Source organism: Panulirus ornatus, chromosome 20 (genome assembly GCF_036320965.1).
Source record: "Panulirus ornatus isolate Po-2019 chromosome 20, ASM3632096v1, whole genome shotgun sequence".
Classification (NCBI taxonomy): Eukaryota; Metazoa; Arthropoda; class Malacostraca; order Decapoda; family Palinuridae; genus Panulirus; species Panulirus ornatus.
In genome coordinates, this window is record NC_092243.1 from 34,912,355 (window position 1) to 34,914,110 (window position 1,756).

The 1,756-nt window shown below is 46.9% G+C and overlaps 1 pseudogene; it reads left to right on the top strand.

Annotated features, from left to right (window-relative positions):
• Positions 1–478: 478 nt before the first annotated feature.
• LOC139755741 (uncharacterized) lies at positions 479–1,481 on the top strand (annotated as a pseudogene).
• Positions 1,482–1,756: the final 275 nt, after the last annotated feature.

Below are 1,756 nucleotides of genomic sequence, written 5' to 3' on the forward strand. Positions count from 1 at the left end.
GCACAATCGTGGGGAAGCAGCTGAAACATTAATAACCAAGAGAAGGCGACACAAACCAGCTGAAATCAAACCCTAAAAGCATTTTGAAATTCTTAGGAAGTGGTATAAACTGATGCCCCTGTTGTCATTGAATGTCACCTCCCTGCCCAACAATATGAAGGAAGTAGCCATCACGACAAGGTCAGGTCACAGCCAGGTCATAGCCAGAGGCCTGGCAGATTATTCCTGGAATTAGTACCATGAGTGACATTCTCTTCTCACCTTCGTACATGAAAGCTTGGGGAGACACGGCACTCTTGTGTCCCAAAGACTTACGTCCTGCCCGGCGTCGTCTGCTACCCGCCGTGGTCCTCCACTAGGGAAGGACAGTTACAACACTTTACGTACGTCAGTTGTGTAGACAACTGACGTACTCAGTACACGGTGCCCGTGTTCTAAGCTCGTGATATGTGGGAATTTTAATGAGACAGACACCATCATGCTCCAAGGACAACTGCATCTATCTCAGATTCCTCAAATTCCCATGTATGGTCAACGCATCCTTGACCTGATTCTTCCTGACTTGGCTGACCTTTACCTCACCCCCGAGCCTCTCCTGCCTCTCGGACGCAGTACTCATTTATCAGTGTTGTGGTCCCCCACCCCGACCATCTACCAACACAGGCGGGCAGACACCAAAACTTATCGACCACTTACTGACTCAGCGAAGAGGAATTTCGGCTGATGGGTAACACGTCATCACTGGGGTAAAGTGACCAGTGAAGATGATGTTGAAATCATGTGGGAGAAACACCATGAAACCTGCAGCCAGGCCTGCCAACACTTCTTTCCCCAGAAGAAGGCCGACTGTCCCTGGATTACCCAACGTATTAGCGACCTATGCAGTGGCGAAATCGAGCGTCAAACAGTCATAATAGCGACCCCGACAAGCAACTTTGCCACAGAGTGCAAAGTGAAGTGAGAGCCGCAAAGAAAGCCTATTACCCAAACAAGTTACAGCGTTCAAAGCTGACCACCATCGATTAGTGGTATGATGGAATAAAAGAATCAACTTACTGTGACGCGCCAAGGCTTTCCCTCTTCCCATGTGTACGCTAACTTACCAATGAAAAGGCCGCCCACTAAATCAACAACCACTTTGCCAAAATTTGACAACGATTACCACTGCTTGACTTTAGCTTCCTCTCAGCATGTCTAGCAAACCTATCTCCCTAAATCCTAGTAGAGATATACCAAGAAGTTAAGCGCCTTGATAGCCTTAAAATAATGCTCAACCACGCCAATAGTGAAATTATAGAAGGAATTCAACCATGATTTATCTGTACAGCTAACCGCCATAATCAGCGCTTCTCTCAGACGGTCTAAATGTCCCACAGCTTGGAAGACTATATCTCACACCACCACCTAAATCCACCCAACCAGAGTCTCATAATAGCATACGCCTTATTTCAACCACTCCAGTCCCCGGTCTAATTTGTTAGTATTTGTTTGTTCGTTTGATTAGACCTATGCTGACGTTACTGATTCAGTTGACCCCTCATCATTTTGGAAACATGAAGTCCCCTTCTACCAATCAGTTACCGCAACTTGGCGAAGAACAAGACCTCGGTAGCACTCACGTTCGTAGACCTCACTAAAGCTTTCGACTTGGTAAACCATAACATCATCATAAAGCAAGCCGTCGACCTGTGACTACAGAGGTGTCTCATCTCGTGGCAGGTGGACATCTTGACCGAGTGACACCAAACCATTCACT